Source organism: Neopelma chrysocephalum, unplaced genomic scaffold (genome assembly GCF_003984885.1).
Source record: "Neopelma chrysocephalum unplaced genomic scaffold, ASM398488v2 Primary Assembly neopelma1_65b, whole genome shotgun sequence".
Taxonomy (NCBI): domain Eukaryota; kingdom Metazoa; phylum Chordata; class Aves; order Passeriformes; family Pipridae; genus Neopelma; species Neopelma chrysocephalum.
In genome coordinates, this window is record NW_020897723.1 from 372,685 (window position 1) to 394,753 (window position 22,069).

Consider the following 22,069-nt stretch of genomic DNA (forward strand, 5'->3'; position numbering starts at 1 on the left):
AATCTCCTTGGTCAGGAATATGCCAGCTGGTGTAGCACAGAGCAGGTAACAGCATGTGTTGTTTGAGAGCAGCAGGTACTGCCTTGGAAACATGATGGGATTTAGCAAAACAGGAATGAAGGATATTGTACAGAAACAGGGGTTTATTGCTGCTCCGTTCGCTTCACTGCAAAGTTTGCACTTGTAATATATAATGTCACTTTTAACAAGATTTTTTTATTTAATCATGAAAGATTCATCTTTAGGGGAACAAAGAAGAATAATTACTACTGGAGGAGGACTTCTGGGGAAAAAGAGGACTTAAGAACCATTATACTGACCTTTCATGAATTCATACAAGGAAGGATGCATTGCCTTTCACTCTTGCTGCAAAACCTTTAGCACAAAGCCAGCCAACACCTCAATAAAACAGCAGGTTAGCCAAAAAATGCTCATGTTTCTGCAGGAAGCAAGAGGAGAAGGAACACAGAGAGACAAGTTATAATAACCCAAGCCCCATTATTACTGACTCCAAGACAGGGTAGAGGTTTTATGTGCCAAAGAATACAGGAGAAGTTCATGTGGTGCTATATGAGGGAAGATATTTTACCTCATTAGGTCTTCAAAGACTGTTGGAGATCTCTTTTTGCTCCTACTACAGATGCTAATGAAACACCACCTGATGGTCTCTACACAAGTTTCCTCCCTAGGCTGTATTACTACTCCCCAACTAAGCCTGCAAGGATTTCCCAATCTTCACCTCAGGCCCTGTTTTGCAGCCAGTTGCATCTGTAGCTCTTCATGGCAAAGTAAAGCAGAACAGAACTTGGCACAAAAAGTAGAGACAACAATGCAATCAATAAAGGTGATAAATTTGTGTATACTTATTGTAAGCAGTCATGCATTAGTACACACCACATCCAAAACAAACACTATTTCTCACCACTGTCTAACAAAACCCAGTATGACTGTGACAGTACAAATAATTCTTTTTTATTTCACTGTGTCCAGAACGCAGAAGAATTACAAAAACTGTTTTAATTGAGAGGAGCTATGGAAAGATTTATAAACAAAAGGAAATTAAAAGGATGTTTTACTAGATAGAACATCACAGCTTTTACAGCTGTGACAACAAACCTAGTGCTTGTTCTACAATAAAGCTGGTGGTATATGCTCACAGAAGGACAGCACACATCTTCAGTTCAGGATGTGGGGGTTTTCAGTGGGAAGGAAAGTTTGTTCTTCCTTATTTCAAATGGTGAAGCACATATTTCCTTAAATCAGTGCTCAAAGATCCTTGGCACTTCCTTAGAAGTGTTACCTCATGACAGATTGTCAAAAAAAGGTATCAATCCTCCTTACATAAATGGATGGTGAAATGCAAGCTCCGTTAAGAAAACACCTTCGGTACTTTATCAGTTCCTCAGCAGAGGAAGATACCTCCAAAATAGATCACTCTCCTCCTACACAGAAAGAAGTCATTCCAGTACAGCTAAAAGGTGAATTTGACCTGGTTTACACAAGACTATGGGAGACAACTCCAAGAGTCCTTGGTTTTAATTAGTTTCTATTTATTAGAGTTGTACTTCTCTGGACTTCTTTGTTTGAACCGTTCTTTCACCAACATCCCCACTTCATCATTTCAAGCCCTTATTTATCTTTTAACCTTAAGAACCAAAAATGGTAAGAAAATGTGAATCCCATGTAACAGAAAATGTGGTATTTTCTGCAACCTCCCCCAGGTGAAAACAATGAGGCCAAGAATTCTCAGGTACTTTCCTATAGTCAGTGTGTCCCCTAAAATGATGTCTCTCTTGGCCTGTTTCTATCCCAGAATGTCTATTCCTCAAACAGTAACAGCTTTTTGTAAGATAAACCTTTCAAGTATTAGCAACAAAGCTACTGAACTAGCACCAGAATTAACAGTTAATCCAGGGAATGGACCTGGGATCAGAGGTGGTCACTCTATGAAGGTCACTCTTGGTCTGGTCTCAGGCAGGATGGGAAGCACCACAGGCTGGATCAGTGCTTCTGGCTGATAGATCCACCTTCCTTCTGAAGTTAAGGAGTTTTTTCCTAAGGAGTGCTTGGTGGTTGCTGGAAGTTGGACTCTGCTGTTTACTATGTTCAGTGCCCAAAATTAATGCTCAATTCTGTAAATAGCAGCATATTTATTACCGGCCTCAGATCAACAGAACCTTTTAGATACATTATTTTTCATTTCAGTTACCAAACTATGCCTTAATACTAAACTAAAAAACCTAGAGAATTACTGAAATATGTGCATTTTACCCATGCCTGTAGCTGAAAACAAAACCATTCTAGAAACTGGAACCGCGAATGGAAAAGCACGAAATATGCAAGTGGCTTAAGGTATTGAATAAAAACAACAGAAAACAATCGCCCAGAGAGGCTTTCTCCTGTGATTCTGAGTCACAGTGTATTGCCAGAAGACAAAGTGATCTTTAGCAGAATGAATGAAAGACATGACCCCAAACCTCAAGTGACCCTCCTCATGTTTAGAGCGACAGACTCCAGCAGCAGACAGCAGGATCTGTGCTGTGGGAATGCCAAAGCAGACAAAGTTGGGGAGTTCATGGTCATTCACACAGCAACACAAATTAATAAGTACGTGAGGGATAACACCATGTGAACAAAGACATCAAATTTTCTGTTAGAGTGAGAGGAGGAATTTCTACTTTTAAATTATGCTAATCCTTTTGCTGGTACTTTGCTGGTTCTTTGTGTTTTGCTTGGATACTCAAAACTCAGAAAGAAGGTTAAATAAGGCTCCTTCAAAGGAAAAAGCTAGTTAAAAAATTAGGAGACTAGAAGCAAAAAAAGGAAAAAAGTAAAAAACAACCCCCAAACAGATGGAAGTCAAACGTCTCCCTTTAGGCGTGAATGTGATTCCTGACAGTCCAAACCAAAGATTTTCTATGGTTTGTTCCAAGACAAGGAAAAAAAAATGTGTATATTTGGGATGGCAATATTAGAATGCTCTCAGCATTATTTTGGGAGACATTTATAGACTGTGATAGGTTTCCAGAAAGACAAAGTATTTTAGTAACATGTCTTTATATCTGTCATAAAGAATCTTTCACAAGTGCTGTTAAAAACCCCTGGCCAAGAAACAGTGTTAAGGTTCCTTTCTATAATTTTCATTTGTTTGAATGATAAGATTTAATACATGCACTTTGGAAAGTAACTTACAGCAAGCAGTTACCAAATCATAAAATAATGGGGATGGGTGGAAAAACTCATTACAATCACATCTTATTATATGAAAATTATGGTAACTTCTATACAGGCTAATTGTTTACTAATGTACAGCTGTTACAGCTGTTACATTAACTGCTACTAATCACTATTAGAAATTACTACCAGAAGTTCACGAGGTTTTGTAAAAGCAAAATATAACTGTACTGTAAGTGTAAATTAGAATATATCCTCAGATTTGTCCCTGGTGCTAATTTGTGCTGTTTTATCTGTGATGACATACAGTCTCATTAAACATTCCACTATAAACAGTCTAATATTTGGCTTCCTCCAAGAGGTCCATCTTCAGCTGAAGAAAAACACAGTCAGTGTTTTTTAATTTAGGAAAACATTCAAGTGAATGTTTAATTGTTTCCCTGTCACAAAAATTCTCAGCCTCTGATTTAACTTTAAGTGGGACAGATCCGTACATTTAAAGGCAGCAGCGTGGCTGAGACTGTCCCACCGGGTTTCTTTCCTTTAATCACTCCGTGTTGCCCTTGTTTCTCCCTCTTCTAATAGCCAAGAATATGAGCAAGTGACTAAGTTTTCTCAGCTTTGAATAGAGTAGAAGAAAGGCAAAGTTCCCTGAGCAAAGCACTATCACCAGTTGTGTACTAAACCTTCACTCTTTCACAAGCCGGTGTGTGAAGGGAGGCACCTCTTCCAAGCAGACCTAACCCCCAAATGAGGCACCAGCATTCCAAGAACCAGGAATTCATCAGGAATATTTCCCTAAAAACAGCAGAGGAATACAGGGCCGCAGTGTCTGGAAGATAAAGCACTTGGACAAGAAGTTGAAAGTAGGGGTTTCAGGGCTTTCATAGCCTGAGGGAATTCAAACCTCCATGTCCTATAGAAATTTAGAGGCCAGGAAACCCAGAGCCTGCAGAAAGGTAAAAGTAGCCCTAGAGTTTAATTTGCAGGGGACAGGAGAGTCCTGAGCTTGATTTCTGCTGTTTTGGTTACTGCTTTTTACATCTAGCATGACTTTGTATAAAAAGAGTAAATAACCTTGAAGTCTAAGACCTGAAACACACCGTGTGACTCTTTCAGTACTGTCAAAAACATATTAAAGTAAATAGTCTGCTAATAGTAAATAAATAAACAGTCTGCTAACCTTGCAGTCTTTAGGATGGCATGACATATATTTAGTAGCTGTACTATGTCATTCTCCCTGGTAAATATGTTGCTGACTTTCTAATCAATGAGATATTGAACCCATCCACCAGTCAAATAATGAATAATAGGCTTAAAAGTTTAAACATTCTGCTGCAGAAAAGGTAGGAAAATTGTAATAAGTAATTTTCCTGGCATAACTCTTCCCTTTCCTGTAATAGCTGCTCTTTTTTTTCCATGAAGAGTCATTCTGTATTCATAGATTACAAGTCTTATTGGCACCAAAGGGCTCTGAATCAAAGTGACTGAAAAAAAATAATTAAAAATAAGGTTTACAGAAATTGTGCAAGAACATTAATATATTTGAAATGTTGATTAATTAGGGAAATCCAGTCATGATTAATTTCCTAGTGTTAGATGACTCCCTATCTGCTGTCTCCTTTCCCCAGAAAACACTTTGCTGTTCTCTTAGCAAGTAGTGAGATTTCACAGAGAGCTTTTCATAAAATGAACCTACTCAAGGCTATTCTGTGAAAAGGCTGACATTCATTTTGCATTTCTGGTAATGTTTAAATAAATATGCTCCCCAAAGTGTTTCAAAGACCCTGGAGTGCTGCACAGAGTGGGTAGATGGCTTCCAGTCATCTTCATTACAGAAAACAGATTAACGTGGCAGAGCAGCCAGAGAGGAACATGTGGAGAACTTACTGGAATGACATTCCTGATTTGATAAAGATGCTAACAATAGCTATTAAAGAGGCCAAAATAAAAAGAGAGCTAGAGAAAGAAGTTGCAACAGCTGGAGACTTACAACTGCTCTCTTACCATCCTCAAGAAGGCTACAACAAGTTTGCAAGCCTGCACTGGGGGGCACACATTTATCCAAGCAAATGTAAGGACAAAAAATGCACTCTCAGAACTGTGAACTTCAAAAATTCATTTGAGATTGAAATAAATTCTCAAAGGATTTGTTTAATCAGAAACAGTAGGAGCACATCACTCATTCTCCTTTAGTTCATTGGGAGGATGGAAGGGAATAGGGCTAAGGTAGTAATTAATGCAATGTCTCTGTATCTCAAAGGATGGGAGTCCTGCAAAACATTATTTATTCAATAAAAGAAATAAAATATTGATTTCCACTTCCTGGCAAAGCAAATATATTGAGCATTTTTCTGTTGCGTTTGTATTGAGATGAGCCAACAGGATTGGAGATTCAATCCTATTAATAATAGATAAATATGAGATTTTCTTGTATAGTTTGGAGAGGTACACAAGGCTTAACAATTGTGAAGCAACACCTTCCCTCCTCTTATTGTCTACGAGAGACAAGATGCAGATGTGACATTTGCAACAGACTGGGAAAGAGGTTCTCTGTGGATAAAGGGAGAAGGGCTGTAGGGATTGATCAAAAGCCACTAAGCTCATGAAATGAGTGCTCCATTTTGACTTCAGTCCCAAAAGAGAGGAGTAATAGATGGGGCAGAGGAATAAGAAGAGCATCACAACAGTGAAACATCCAGAGCTAGTGAGAAAGACTATAGTGGACTTCAGAATATTTTTAAGGAAATGAAAGATATTCAAGAAGAATTAAATTTGGGAGAAAAGGCTTAAGAGCAAGTTTTTCTGCTATTGTTTGAGGATGATAGAAGAATAAAACTTAGAAGACAAAAAAGTCAAAAAGAGATGACAAACTTCAGGTTGGGATTTCAGAAGCATAAAAGTGTCAGAAGTGTGGATTGAAGGGCTCTGAAAGATGGATCAGAGATTTAACACCCGGAGGAGAATGAAAAGAGACCTAAAAATGAACACTGAGTCAGAAGCCAAGAGAAGGCCAAAGACTGGCATTGTAATGAAAAAAAAGGCAGTGAAAGCATGAAGGAGAATACTTGAAAGACTGAGTTTGATGATGAGGTAGTACTTTAAGGTGGCTGAAAAGGACAAGTGCCAGAGGTGACAGGGAGGCAGAAAAAGCAGGGAAACAGATACAAAGGCATGAAATGGAGAGAGCAAACAGATGGGCCAAGAGCTTTTGTTAACAAGGAGAGTTGTTTGGCTCTACCACGTTACAGTTCGTAGTTCGCACACAGAGCTGGTGACCAGCTGACAGTGCTGTGCTTACTGCAGTGCACACTTGTGCCACTGCTGCTCGTCAGTCACAGCATCCCCAGCTCCTCCTCAGAAAGCCCCAGAGACAAAAAGGAGTGCCGTGTTTTAGGGGGGATATTCCCCATTCCAGACCTGCAGCTGCAGGAGCGACAGGTCTGTGTGCCAAGCACTGTGTTTCTTACTCGACCACATGTAAGGTGTGATTCAGTGTCACATGCATCATTCAGCAACCAGCAATTTACAGAGACACTGGGTTCCTCCTGGCTGCAGTTCCCAATTAATATGAGCTACTGGAGAGCGAGGCTGCTGAAACAGCAGCACTGGTGGTGTAAACAAGCCAGTTAGAAGCATGTCAGGCTTTGTTCAACTAGGAATCCTTGTTATGAGCTGAGGCATCACACCTGCTTCTTTTAGGTTAACTGACAAATTGCTGCTGTGTAAATCTGCAGTTTAAATGTAATACCATGCCTCTCCTGAGGCTGAATGACAGTGTGTGAGAAAGTGAGACTGAAACAGAAAACCAGACACACCAAACTTGTGATATCTCACATGGCAACATATCCTTCCACCAGGCAATGTAACTCTGTCCTTGAGGCACGATTACCCACAAACACCACCCATATAACAGTATGCCAACACAGACAAAGAGGAGATGGTGGTTCCCTAAACAGTCTTAGTAACTGCAAAAGCTGAAGCAGAGAAAATTGCCAGTACCCCCTGTGATTCCCCAGAGAAACGAGTTAAATTATCTTTGTCATTAGAAATGTTGGACATTCCTTCCAGTCCTGCTTCTAGTAATATGCAGGGAAAATAGCCTCCTGTAATTAACCACACAGTCACACTCTTCTTATCCCCCGTGGATACACAGCAGTGGGGGGCATTTCTGTATTAATGGTGTTGTCTTTCTGAAAAGCCCAATCATCCTACCAATGACTTACACAAGGCTGTCCCGGCATTCCTGCCCCACCTGAAGACACAAATGGGTTTCCCAAGAATGGCTGGGCTCTAACAACAGTGTTCTGAGACTTTTTTGGCCTCTTCAGCCACCAAAAATATTTAATACTGTATGGCAGTGTGATCCTGTCAGCTGAGAGATCTTTCTCACCTGATTCTAAAGGTATTAGCTGCTAGTCACCAGCAGAGAGAGAACACTGGGTTAATCATAGAATACTTGGGGCTGGAAGGGACCTTTAAAAATCATCTTCAACTACATTGGGTTGCTCAGAGCCCTGTCCAACTTGGCCTTGAATGCTTCCAGGGATGGGGCATCCACCACCTCTCCAGGCAATCTCTAAAGGTGTTTTACAACCCTCATTGTAAAAAACTTCTTCCTTATATCTAGTCTAAATGTACCTTTACTGTACTGAGGACAGTGCCCATGTCCTCAAAGAATGTTTGTGTCCTGTCTGGGTGATTCCCTGAGCCCAGGATTCTGTGCACACTAATAAACAATCTAAGACACAATCAACCAAACAACATTTGTTGGGGTTTCATATTCTACACTTTGCTAAAGTGCATTATGCTGAACAAGAGACTGGCTGAAAGCACTGATTTAAAGCCTTTGACACATGGTAGGGACGAAGGCAGTGGCAAAAAAACTGCATTGTCAAAATATTTCCTGCTCTTTTTCATGTCAAACTCCCAGGAACATTAACATTTCCTATCCAGTCCATGAGTTGTGCAACAGTGTGTAAAAGCTGTTGGCTTTATAGCTGTTCAAGGATTTCTGGTTTGATCTTGGACACGTGAAACATGACTTGTTGCCTTAGGAAGATCTAAGTTTTTTTCCCATCATCTTCTGGGGCACCAGATGCATCAACATTTGAACATACCTGCCCAGTTGTATTGGTCAACATGGAAGGTTGAGCCAGAGCCCCAGCATGGTAATTCCTATGATGAGAAGCCAAGCTGCAAGGTCCTGAACTGCTATCAAACAACAATGTGTTTACAGCTGAGTACCTGAAGAGAACAAAACCAGAAGAAAAAACAGGACAATTTTTCAAATTGTAAAACCTAAATTCTAAAATCCTATACTTTCCCATTTATTTTAAAATTGATAGCAAGCTGTACATGTAACATCTAATCACTCATCTCAACTAAATATTACATATTCTGACTTATCCAAATGAATATTTGGGAAATAAATAAGTAGTCATGACACAACCAAAAGAGTTGTAAGTATGACTATATTATACATACAGTTTTACTTTAAGATTAAAGCATGATAAGTCAATTAATCCATGAAAATCAGAAGACAAAGAAACTTCAGGTTGTATACTTCAGTGAGTTTCAAAAACAGAATTTAATTGCCTGAAATTGTGCTCTGATCCATAAGTTTCCTTGGACAAATGCAATTACCAGCTCTTGTAAACAAGCTAATTGATGTGAGAGAATAGAGTTCAGAACATCTTATATGTGAACAACATTTCACAAAAAGCACATAGACCTGGGGTTGAGCTGTGATCAACAGAGAACATCACAGTCCCATTGGAACAGGTAAAATTAAGTTGTTCTGTTGGTGCATCAGCTGAGAGTCTGGTTCAGTTTTCCTTAAAATAATAAAAACATGTCCTCTCACCTAGCAAAATAAATAAGTTGTTCAAGCTCCTGAAATAAATTCTCATTAGCACAAAGGCAAAAAGCCTTTTTTAGGTGAGGTAACCAAAAATCTTAGAGCAACTCTAAAATCTGAACTCCATCAGTGATTGCTCAGTCATTACACAGAAGCCACTCAGGAAAGAAGCATTCAAAATTACATTGCCAATAAAATGACAAATGCTAGCAATTCTTGATTTTTGCCATCAGACTCATAAATTAGACCCCACACAAGACCTTGTGATCAGTCAGTCAGACATTTTCATGAAGAAAAGGTCATGGGATTGCTGTTAATTCATTTGTCCTTGAACTGTAGGGCTACAGTAGAAAAATATGCACTTTTGAAGATGTTTTATTGTATATTTTATCTTGCGTTTGTCTACTTTTTAAACCCATAAGACATATGCATTCATATGCCCCAACTGATGTCACCTTTCCTGTTGTATCAAATTTGTAATCTTACAAAAAAAAAAAATTCTTTCAACAAGGTGTGTTTTATTGCTATTAATTATAAAACTCAATAAATCAGTGTCCTCAAGGACCAAAAAGAATTTCAAGCTTTTTAATTTCCTGTTTCTTGTTAAAAATTAATTTTTTAATCACATTTAATATGATACATTTAGTTTTAATTTCTTACACCTTAAAAATGTTGGCTTTCTCCAAAATGTGATTTGCCCAAAAGTTACACCCACACAACAAGTGGGTGGAAAGGCTAAAATTTTCTGTTTACAAACTGTCTTTGAACAGTCAATACACTTTACAAAGTGTGTTTGGCACTGGTTGAATGCAATTTGTACACATCACAAAAGGAGAACAACTCGTCAAGATTTTACGGAACCGCTCTCAGATAAATTATTTGTCAATTTTCTTTTTCCTTGTAATGCCCGATCCAAAATATGCTGAAGTCTTTAGGAAGGTACTGACTCCCCTGAGTTTTGCATCAGGCTGTATTTGTTCAGAATGTAGAGCTGGCTAAATAATTCACAAATATCTTCAGTGAACTATTTATTTGTTAAATTTTATGGGTTTATGCCTAAACTCTTTGGGAAATACTATTGTCCGTTATTCATTCAGCTCTAAATCACTCTCACTTGTAAACAAAACAGAAGACTTAAGAAGTACTGGGCAAAAGTTACATTTCTTTTATTCTCTGGATACACCATAGAATCATCAAGGTTGGAAGAGACCTTCAAGATCATCTAGTCCAACCATCAAACCCAGCACCATCACCATAATCACCCTTAAACCACATCCCCACACATCCAGATGCCTCTTGCACACTTCCAGAGACAGTGACCAGTGACTCCACCACCTCTCTGGGCAACTTATTCCAATGCCTGACCACTCTTTCACTGAAAAAAAAAAAATTCAAATATCTAATCTGAACCTCCCCTGTTGAAATATAAAGCATTTCCTTTTGTCCTTTCTCTTGAGAACACGGCAGAAGAGACTGACCCCCATCTGGCTCCAATCTTCCTTCAGGAAGTTGTAGAGAGCAATGATGTCCCCCCTGAGCCTCCTTTTCCTCAAGCTAAACTACCTCAGCTCCCTCAGCTGCTGCTCATAAGGCAAGTTTTTCAGACCCTTCCCTGGCTCTGTTGCCCTTCTCTGGACACACTCCAGCACCTCAAGGTCTTTCTTGAAGTGAAGGGCTCAAAACTGGACACAGGACTCGAGGTGTGGCCTCACCAGTGCCGAGTACAGAGGGACAATCTCTTCCTTAGTCCGGCTGGCCACACTATCTCTGATACTGCCCAGGATGCCATTGGCCTTCTTGCCCACGTGGGCACTCACTGGCTCATGTTCAGCTGCTGTCAGTCAGTACCCCCAGGTCCCTTTCTGCTGAGCAGCTCTCAAGCCACTCTTCCCCCAGCCTGTGGTGCTTCATGGTGCTGTTGTCACCCAAGTGCAGGACCCAACACTTCACCCTATTGGACCTCATGCTGTTGTCCTCAGCCCATTGCTCCAGCATGTCAAGATGTCTCTGTAGACAGAGATCAAGATGTGATCTCTTGGTAAAATACAGAATAACATTTCTTGGGTTTGCTGCCATGAAATACATCCCACTGGGGACTTTCTTGCCATTTCCTAACTGTGCTGAGTAACAGAGCAGCCACTTTGTGAGAACAGATGCTTAGACATAATTTCAGAGGCTCAGGCACTACCTGTTCAGAAAGGCAACATTTGTGGCAGTCAGAGACATCTCCCTACCCCAGGCAGAAGGGCTCACCTTGCCTTCACAGGGATGGTCAAGAGAGCTGCAATACAACCAAACTCATTCAGGACCCTCTCTGAGCTCTCAGCAGTTTTCTTGTTCTCATCTTGTGAAAGGATTTTCCCAATGTCCTGCTGCTAACACCAGAGCAGGCTGAAAAGTGAACTACTGTGCACACCCAAGCTTTAGAAAAGGAACAGTTTCCTCCACACAAAACTGCTGGCTGGGACTATTTATGCTTGCAATGGTCCACTGCACAAGGATCAAGGGCTTTTAACTGTTGCTGTGAAGAGCATCTATTCTATGTGAAGCTTCACAGAAGGAAAGTGACATTTGATATAATTTTTCACAGATATTACAACACTCCCTCCTCTACACGCTGCCAAAATATTTGCAACCAAGTGCATTTGACTGAAAACTTGGCATAGGGCTTCCATTAATTTTTTTCAATTCACTGAATAGGTAGTTTAGTCAGGGAAAAAAGAACAATATATAGGGGTTAATCAGTGAGCCAATCATTGGCAGATGCCTTGCCTCACAACTGAAGTATTTTGACCTTAAGGAAAATGGACATTTAACAACAATGCTTCATTTGTTAAGATATTGCAATCAATACACCACACGTGAAAGGCTATCTCACAAATGGAGGCACCTCAGCACAGTGAAAGGACAAGCTTTTAATAAAGAAAACAGTGTTTGGCTGCTGCAAATAAAGGCAAAGGAAATGTGTACTTTCACACTTGAGTGCACAGGTAAAATGAAGAGGGTGCTCCTCCAAATCTGCAAAGAAAATCAGATGGGGAGGTAGCAGGGCTGCAAGGAAAGGCCTGGAAAAGACATCTCTTTGTCTTTAAACATCCTGGCCCTGTGCCTGCCTCAAGACAGAAGTTTTCTGAGAGAAACTGGCAGGGAAGATCATTTCACCAGACCTTTGGATCTGACAATGTTACAAGAGGGCAAATACTACCTAACACCAATGTTCATTCAAAGTAAAATCCTTCCTGCCGCATAAACACGTGGCATTTTCCAACAGGCAACAAAACACTCTCTCGCATACTAGATTTGCTCCATTCACAGCCAAAGTGAACACTGACACTTGCAAAGTGCTTGTGACAAAACCACAGCTCTGTGTTATTCCTTAGCATTCCCACATTTGCAGATTGATCTGTTTGCTCTCAGAGCTGTTCAGCTCATGCCACAGCTGTATTTTACTTGCTGCTGTAGTAGTAACACTGCTGTTACAGCCATGGTATAAGCTTCAAGTTATGAAAGCAAGATTGTAGAGAGGAGTCATATTTCATAGCACAGCAGCTAAAACAGCTGGGAAATTCAGAAACCTGATAATGGGACTGTCAAAGGCCTTTCCACATTTCCCAATTTCCATTCCTCTAATGAAAAATATTCCCTCTGCCTTCACATCACACTTCTCTTATTCTTTTAGCACTTTCCCATAAATCACTCTTTCACTCTCTGAACAAATCAAACTCCTTTTTCTCTAAGTACCTGAAATCTTGCCATGACCATCTAGTGATGATACAGACATGGCAAGTGCAAATGCAGCCCAGGACACTGCACAGATTGCTGCACACTCAGCTCAGAATCATAGACCCATAGAATATCCTGAGTTGGAAGGGACCCACAAGGATCACTGAGTCCAGCTCCCAGCCCTGCACAGGACAGCCCCAGGAATCCCACCCTGTGCCTGAGAGAATCATCTGAACACTTCTTGAACCTGTCAGGGTTGGTGCTGTGACCCCTTTCCTGGGGAGCCTGTTCCAGTGTCCAACCACCCTCTGGGTGAAAAGCCTTTTATTCAACCTAAACCTCCCCTGACACGACTCCAGCCATTCCCTCAGGTCCTGTCACTGGTCCCCACAGGGCAGAGATCAGTGCCTGCCCCTCCACTTCCCTCATGAGGAAGCTGCAGACCCCAACAAGGTCTCCCCTCCCCTCCCCTCCCCTCCTCTCCTTCAGGCTGAACAGACCAAGCGACCTCAACCTCTGCTCTTATGGTTTCCCCTCATCCCGTCACCACAGGAGGCCCAGGCTGGAAAGGTGTTTGGGCAGTAATGTTGGTGCCCTGATGTGATCCCCTTGGCATGCCTTTTCCAGGCCCAGCTACATTCAACAGTTAAAAAATCATATTATACCGAAATACTTTATAAAACAAGAGTCATAGTAACTGGAGGCTGTTCTAGTTTATGTGAAAACAGCTTGAAACAACAAACTAAACTGTAAGATATTGCTCTGCAGACAGGCTTTCAAAGGTATTTTACTGTATACTAGGGGATTTTTACAAACTTAGCCATTCTTTTCAAAAAGAACGCTTCAGGAGATTTTCAGATCATGTTGGATAGAAAGAGGCACAGCTTATATTAATACTCTGGCAATTCTGAAAGCCAAATAAACTTTCCTAATTATTTTTCTTTTTATTGTTATTTTTTTAGTATGTAATTACCATATTTTAGCTGTTTTTCTACGCTAACATAGGAGGGCTAGATCCTCCATCACATAAAGGATCTTATATAACATTTCCATGATGTCAAATAGACTCAATGGATGTCAACACCCTTTTGAAAGAGGCCTCCCTGGCTGGTTTAAATCATTGTGAAGCAAAATACCAATCCCATTCTAACTGCAGGACAAAGGGAAATTTGGACGTGATTGAAATCATCTGACTACAGATGCCAGAACAGTTTTATTATATAATGCATGTGAGCACAGCTGCTTTCTTATCACAAGACCCATGATGAATATATCATATACTGAAGGGCAGAGTTACCTTCCCTTCGGCCTCCTCATAAATCCCCCTTGATGGGTTACTTTCCACAGGCCATTCCCAGTAGAGAAAAAGTCCAGAGTGCAAGGAATTGGTACCAAACTATCACTCTCTGAATGTTATTTTCCAAAGGCAGCAGGAAGGACACCACTCTGTTCCTTGAGGTACTTTTATGTGGAATAACACAAACAGAGTGCAGCCAGTCAGATGCCTGATTTGGGAAATCTTGGGGTGCCATTTGCCATGCAGGCATGTGCAGTGAGTCTGCAGAAAAGTTTTCACTCACAAACAGTGAGAAACCCATTTCTAATCTATTTTTGACCAGGGAACACTGTATTATTGAGTGAGCTCTGCAATTTAGTCTTTACCACTAAGATGATATCAAGACCTACATAAGCACACTAAAATTTCATTGTTACTGTGTACACAGGACACACAGTTTGACCATCATCTACCTTCTAAGAGAGGGTGCAATGTAAAGTATCTAAAGAGCAAAGGACACATTTTAAGCAAGATGCTAGTGACTTTCAACATGGGATCAATCAAATTCAGTTTCTCTTCACAGGTTTCCATTGAGAAACTTACTTCAATATTTTGCTGTCCAGAATATATGGGAAAGGGGAGGAATGTTTCACTAACCAAGATTTTATCATTTGATTTGAAAATTACAGTACAATGAATGCAATTTTAAAATAAGTCTTTCCAATAATCCTCACTTTTGTGCTTTCTGTGTGTAGTATTCAACAGTTCACATGATGAGCATCTTCCACACAGCAAGTTCTTATATATTTTAGGGTGGAACACAAAAGAACCCTGTGTCAAAAGCTGGGAGAGTGAATGGCAAGGTCCTTCAGCCTCTGAGATGCCCAGCAAACAGGAAAGAGTGAAGAAAACTGGCCAACTCTAGCACAAATCAGGTGTTGGTACTGAACTAAAACCAGTTCTCTTGACTGAAGGCTGGACAACACATAGTGACAGTGAGGAGAGAAAAAGAAAGGCATATTTCAAAGACAACCTCTACTGTCAGAAATCCAAAGGCTTCCTTCAGAGATGGGGGGATGTGGGAGAGCAAAGGTGGGTCGATGATGTATGAAGGAAAGAGGGTTTGGCAGGGGCTTCATTTCTATTCTTACGCAAGCCCGGGAACTCTTAGAATTATGGGTTTTTTTCCTTTCAAGGTGACTTTCTATAAATTATACACAAGATTCTCCCTCTCTGACTTAAGCATAAAAATATAGAGCCCCGACCAGATTTACGTTCATTGGAGGATATCAGGCTGCTTTGCCCCTCCACGTGCAATAGTACCTAATCTGTTGCAAACAAAAGGATTATTTACAGTTCAAGCATTTGATTTTAACCTGTCTAGAACAATTTCCCTTCAATGTTCCGTAAAGGTGAGACTAGAAGATACATAAGGTACAGGAAAGTGTGATGAAAAGCTCTCCAGAATGGGCTTTGCCACACTGAATGTTGCCCTCCGGTCTGGTTTCTGGCAAGTTGTAATAATGTAACCTGACTCTCAACTATCCTGACCTGTGGCTATTGTCACATACTTTCCCAAATCATCCACAAGATGCTGAATGAACTCGTCATAACTTATTTCTGTTATGCAACCATGTGGAGAATACAACTCTGTATCATGGACCGACAGCCCAGAATAACTCCGTGCAGAAATGACTCAGTATCCAGGGAAAACTTTCAAGCTTGAAAAGCATGACATTTTCCTGGAAAGCAACTGTTAAAAACTCTGACTAATGCATTCCCCTCTTTTCCTCTCCTTTTTTTTTAAAGTCTATCCATACAGGTTTGGAAGCTCTGAATGCTGCTGGGCACTGAAGACAATGTGAGGTGAAGACTGTTTAAAAATGAGAACTCAGGCTGGACAACACTGTGTATGTGATATTTTGGGAACATTATGGGGAAATGAAGCAATCCAAGGGCCTAGAGCCAGACATTTCCTTTTTGCCCAGGCAGCCCATACTGACAGGGCACTTATTAGGTGTCCTGGAAAGACTGAAACTTGGCCACTAAGTGATCTCCTTGTGCAAGCACAGTTCTCAGGCAGGTTGGATGAGCCATACTGCTGACCCACTTTGAGTCCCAAGTGCTTCTGGCCCAAATTAGGAATAGCAGCTCTAGGGACTTCAGAAATTATGTCCCTGTCTAACAAAAAGCAAAGCTCCCCTCTCTTCTCACTCCGTTCCAGCTGGGAAGCTTCTTGTCACCATATCCAGAAATGTAGTGAAGTAAAACTAAGTGAAAGTGGACACTAAATGTAACTATTAAGATTTGCTTTAGCAAAGGAGGTGTAAACCAGACAATGCTTCCCCACCACCTTAGCAATTGTGGTTGACTACCCAAAAGACTGCAAATATAGATCTCCATCCAGAACTTACCTCAAATTTACTCCTAGGAAGGTAAACATCAGTGAACGGGACAAAGAAAGCTTAAATCTGTGAAAACATTCTGATCTCTACTCCTTTTGCTTTGTTTCAGGCTACTTCACACTATTCCAGTCTCCCATGTGAAACAGCCCCCACACTCCAGGTGCTCACTGTAGGAATATTGAAGAATTTACACGAGAAACTTTGGTGTAAAGCTTAACATAAAAGAGTCTCACCTGAGCATGCTGTAGGATCACAGATCTTGTAATAAGGATGTCAGCAGACTGAGAACTGAGATACTCTACTCCAGTCTGTTTGCTATGGAGGGAACCTTGGACTAACTCTTTTCCCTCTCTTTATCTCAGTGTCTGTGTTCCTGAGATGGTTAAACAGGACTATCATCACAGAGAGGCAGCAAGAATTGCTGAGAACTTGTAGTGTGCCTTGAAACATTCAAAAAACCACCACTATTCCAGTCCTGACTACCAATACCCATCACAAGAAAATTACCATATATTATTACACAAAGCCATTGAGCTGCTAAAGACAACGTGTATTGTAAGAGGTGAGCAGGAATTTTAACTCCCTGAGCAAGCAAGGGAAACTCTTTTCACACTGACAAAGCCTCCAGCTACGTATGGATGCAGTGCTTTGTTTTCTCCAGAGCAATGGTGACATTTTAGATCATCTGTTGTGCTATAAATGGAACACTGTGATCTGCTGATCACACTTGTTACCTGGAAGACCATTTCCTGGTGCCTGAGTCATCAACTTCCTTGGATGACATTGCCACATCTGTAAGGAAAAGATGTAACGTGCTGCTAATTTTCGAGGCCGCTGTAGTGCTGGTATCTTAAACCACTCAGGTGTGAATAGAAAGGCTGGCTGGTATTTGAAATCTCTTCAGCAATATTAGCTCACTGTGGGTGATATTTGAAATACCTCTAAACTGGAGAAACACGGATTTGGCAGATGGAACACTCAGTGGACAGGGAATTGCACTCAAAGAGTTGTGGTCAACAGCTCAACGTCCACGTGGGAAGAGGCAACAGTTGGCCTTTCTCAAAGGTAGGGACTGGGACTGTCACTGTTTAACATCTGCATCAAAAGCACTGTGACCCTACTACCACTTCAATGTCCAGTAGTAAAACACACAAATTCCAGTGTACTGATTTTATAACTATTGCTATTAAATTATTAAAATCTAAACAAGAGAATTCTAAGGCTGTCAAAACACCCGAGAAGAGGTTTTTTTCAAGTTCAAATCTGTTACTGCATGTCATGCATGCAGGCTGACAATCAATAAACATGAGAACAAGAAATCAAGAAGTCTCTAGGGTAAAACCTTGTTACTCCAGTGCTCACCCCTTTGGCTGGGAGGAAGAGCCATTCTCTCCCCTAACTAATCCCAATTGTCTTCTTTTAAAATATAGAATGTAAATTAGTTTGGCTGCAGATAATGATGTTTCTGTTATTAGTAACACCCTGAATAGCTTCAAACCCTGGCTGGGAATTTAACTCCTAGGGACTTGGCTTAGCAGGATCTCCTTTTAATAGACCCTGCTCAGTCCAGGACATAAAATGGCTTCAGAGTCCTCTCCAGGGACACTCATAGGCCTACACGCTTCATCACAGGCTATTACACACTCAAATTCACTGAGGTGAAAATCTGTGGGCAATATATATAAGTTCAAAACATCCATGAAGCTCTTCAATCTGTCTGGAATTATTCGACTGTAATTCTGAATGCATTTGCTGACAGAAAATAAGAATTTGGTATGAAATCCGTTTCCTCTGTGTTGTTTCTATGGCTGTCCAGAGAGGCTGAAACAGCAGCTTTCAATTTAATTTTTAAGACACAATTTTATGGTGTAAATTAACTGACTGGCTTGAATTGCACTGGAAGTGGCCTCTTGAGTCAGACCAGAGCATCACCTGGCTTGGCGAAGATCCTTTTATGTTTCACCAAAATGGCTTTATTTAAAATGGCCAAGGCTTTTAACAGTCTGTGTTAGGGTTACCAGGAGGAATAAACTTCACTCAGTTACCTGATTACCATGGGTTTATGTGTTTTCTAAGCACTGGAGGCCCAACTACCTCGGCACTGTTACAATGGAGAGAAAAGGTATTTCCATGTGGGATGCAGCCTCCCTGGAGCTGTTTATCTTTCTGCACAGGCCATACCAGCAAAGAGACTTCTTCCCCATCAGGGAAGCTGTTAAAGTCACATGGGATAAATCTGGGCCTTGGTTTTCCAAAGTGGCTGAGACCCACGGGAAGATAACATTGAAGGGGACATACAGTCTTGAATAGAACTTACAGCACATTTTCACCTGATTTTTTCAGTAACAATGGGGTCTTCACAGGAATTAAAATTTCATGTAAATATGGAACTTGATGAAAGTGATTTTTTTAAAGTATAAACATTTGAATAAGCTTTAAATATTTTCAGAATGTTTCATTTTTTCAGGAAATTTATGTTATACTTCATTTAATTTAATATCCACTGAATAGCCTAGACATTTCTAAATAGAAGGTGCAACATTATATTTAATTTCTTTCCTCTCAAAAAATCTGTTTTGTAAAATAAATTAAAAAAAACACTAAAACTTCTCTGTGCTCTGTGCTCATCCTATCTTTGGAAGACAAAGTTCTCCAGTTGTGGAATTTCCTAAAAGCCAAACAAGGAAGTGCTGCCAAAATCTTCACTGCCTCTTTTGAAAACATATAGTTCATGCAGTTCTACATATTTCCATCAATTTGATCAGATAACATTGTCATCTAATTAATTCTAGTACGAATATATGTGCCCTCAACAGAGAATTGCCTGAAGATTGAGGCTTCTTTTAGTTAATATAAAGACAAACCAGTTTATTATAATGTTCCTTGGGGTAATAAATCCACAGTGACCTTAACCATGATTTTTTCTGTCCGTTCAAAAACATAATCTTCATTCTTGGTTAGCCAGGTGATTTAGTGTGTTCTTCAACTGCCCAGCAACAGGTTATTTCATTTATGCCTTCCATTTATTCTTCCAACATAGCTGATCCTGGTAATAAAGAATCAGGTTCACAGCTATTATCCCTGGTCAAACCTCCATAATTGTCTACATCTTAAACTAGGGATGTTATGCTGAATTGTATTTAATACAGTAGCTTCACTACGTGCATCAGACAAACACACTCAAACAATGACCTTGGATGACACACAAGCCATTTTAGATTCTAGTTCTCTAAAAATATCTCATTTAGAAGCACTAGGCAGGTGCAGACAATGGTCCTTGTCCTTCTGTGTTACTGTTGGTTTCCACAAATACAATTGATGATATTTAAAAAAAAAAAATGTACTCCCTCACAATAGGAAGAAAACTATAAATGTCAGAGGTTGCCTTCAGAGGCTGTTTGTACACAGACAGTGGTACCTTGTTTTGTCCTTCATTACTCACCTAAGTTATGTCCTGGCTTACTTGACCGATGTTCAATGCTGAAATCTGTGTTCTTTCAAAGGATGCTTTTTTTAGGCCTTGTTTTCACAGGTAGTTTGAAGAAACTGAAGCCTAACAAAAGAGAAGACAAGTGGGTTAGTAGGTTCAGTTCAAGACTAGAGAGATCCAAGTCTTTTATTCCTGCACCATTGACACAGATGACATAGAAATGCTGAACAGCAATGTCAGAGACTCACAAAATCACAGGATGATTAAGGTTGGAAGGGACCTCTGGAGACCATCCTTCCAACCCTCCTGCTCATGCAGGGTCACCTCAAGCAGGCTGCCCAGGACTGTGTCCAGATAACTTTTGGATGTCTCCAAGAATGGAGACACCTCCCTGGGTGACCTGTGCCAGTCACCGTCACAGTGTTAAAGTGTTTCCCGATGCTCAGAGAGAGCCTCCTGTGTTTCAGTTTGTGCCCATTGCCTCTTGTCCTGTCACTGAACACCAATGAAAAGAGTGTCACTGCTTTTTCTTTACATCCTCCCTTCAGATATCTGTACATGATGAGATCACTCTGAGCCTGCTCCTCTCGAGGCTGGGCAGTCCCAGCTCTCTCAGCCTTTACCCACGTGAGCTGCTCCAGTCCCTCAGTCATCTCAGAGGTCCTTTGCTGGACTCTCCAGTAGCTCTGTATCTCCCAAGGCTGACATAATTATTTCCCTTTTTTTTTTTTTCCCAGGCAATCAGAGAACACAAGCAGAACAGGAGACTATATGGTATCAAGAGCACAAAGTAAAAATATCAAAAAATAGACAAAGAAGAGAAACACACCAAGTTGAAGAAAAGTGGTCAGGTGAGATTACCATCTTTTGTTCTACCTCATCAAGAAACTGAAGAGCACACAAAACATTTTGCTTTAACAATGTCCTCCAGTGCCTGCTATGGAGTGACTATTGGAAGGTGACATTTTCCCTTTCTTGTGACTGGTTATGTGCCCTGGGAAATGTAAAAATATCACCAAGGTATGCATAAGAGAGGAGTTAATTAGTTTAACTTCCTGATGGGAATATATTAACAGTGTAATAAGATGCTCAAATACTCTTTTTATGATTGTCCCTGCCAAAATAGTTGTTGGAAAGCTTTTTTGTAGTACAAGAAGTTTTATCCTCCATATGGAGATCCAGATGCTGACTATGATCTTTGTGTGGCAGAGGTCACTGCAAACGCTCAGCCTCCAGATCTCAGCAAGCTGCACCTCTGAGACTGTTACTGGAAGGATCCTGTGTCAGGATCAATATCTATAGACAACTTTCTCCTAAATTCCTCTACTAATCATTTCCCTGTGTCAATACACAATGCTTTGAGAGGAAGCAAATTTATTTTTTTTTTCATTTCCATCCGGTGATTTAATATTTTAAAACCTTTTGTAACCAAGTTCAAATGCAATTTGTCCTGCACAGTCATTGCCCCAAGTGGACAACATAATTAATCATCTATTCTTATATACTTGTGACTTAAAATGACTTTTAGCTAAACACTCTCACCCTAACTCTCCCCTTGACTAAGCCTGAACCATATAAGCATGAATTTTATTACTGTCTTTCTCCTTCTGTCAGCTAGAATGTCATTTTGCAATTTAACCTAATAAAAAAAAATATAGTATGTTGATTTCCCCACTATTCTAAAATACATCTATTTTTCATTTAAAATAATTTTAATAGATTTTTAGATAGCTGCAATGACCAGAATAATATTTTCTTATGAATTGCATTCTAAAATTACACATAAATCTTTTCCCCCTTGCATACAGAATATGAGTGACGTGGAATTATATTCCTTATAATAAAACCTTAAATCAACTTCCAGCTTCTTTATAACTGTCTAGACAAGAAAAATATTCTCTAAAAGCCCCACTAACCTTAGGATCATCATTTAAGAGGACACTGTCTCCTAAGCTATTTATACTTTTATCGGTATCTGATAAAAATCTGTGGGTAGGACACACAGTCCAGTTTCTATTTCCCTGCTTTATAAAGGCAAACAATTACATTTAGCTGATTCTTTCTCTCCAAGAAAGGTATTATAAAAGCAATAAAGAAACTAATATTTAAGCAACATAGGCAGCAGTGTGGTAATTTATATAATATCAGATTTACAAAAAAGAAGGACTGTAAAACCTTGTTTTCTTCAGGTTACAAAGGAA